The following is a 205-nucleotide window of genomic DNA, read 5'->3' as shown; positions in this document are numbered from 1 at the left end:
CTTCCGTTACTATCTGGACCCTCTCCAGTCGGGCTTCAGGCCGGGGTACAGCACGGAAACGGCATTGGTCACGTTGGTAAATGATCTCTGGAGGGCCCGGGACAGGGGTTGTTCCTCTGTCCTTGTTCTTTTGGACCTCTCAGCGGCTTTTGATACTGTGGACCACAGTATCATGCTGCGGCGGTTGGGTGGGTTGGGAGTGGGA

The sequence above is a fragment of the Protobothrops mucrosquamatus genome, unplaced genomic scaffold (genome assembly GCF_001527695.2).
Source record: "Protobothrops mucrosquamatus isolate PMUCROS unplaced genomic scaffold, P.Mucros_1.0 scaffold762, whole genome shotgun sequence".
NCBI classification, from domain to species: Eukaryota; Metazoa; Chordata; class Lepidosauria; order Squamata; family Viperidae; genus Protobothrops; species Protobothrops mucrosquamatus.
This window is presented reverse-complemented; position numbering follows the sequence as displayed.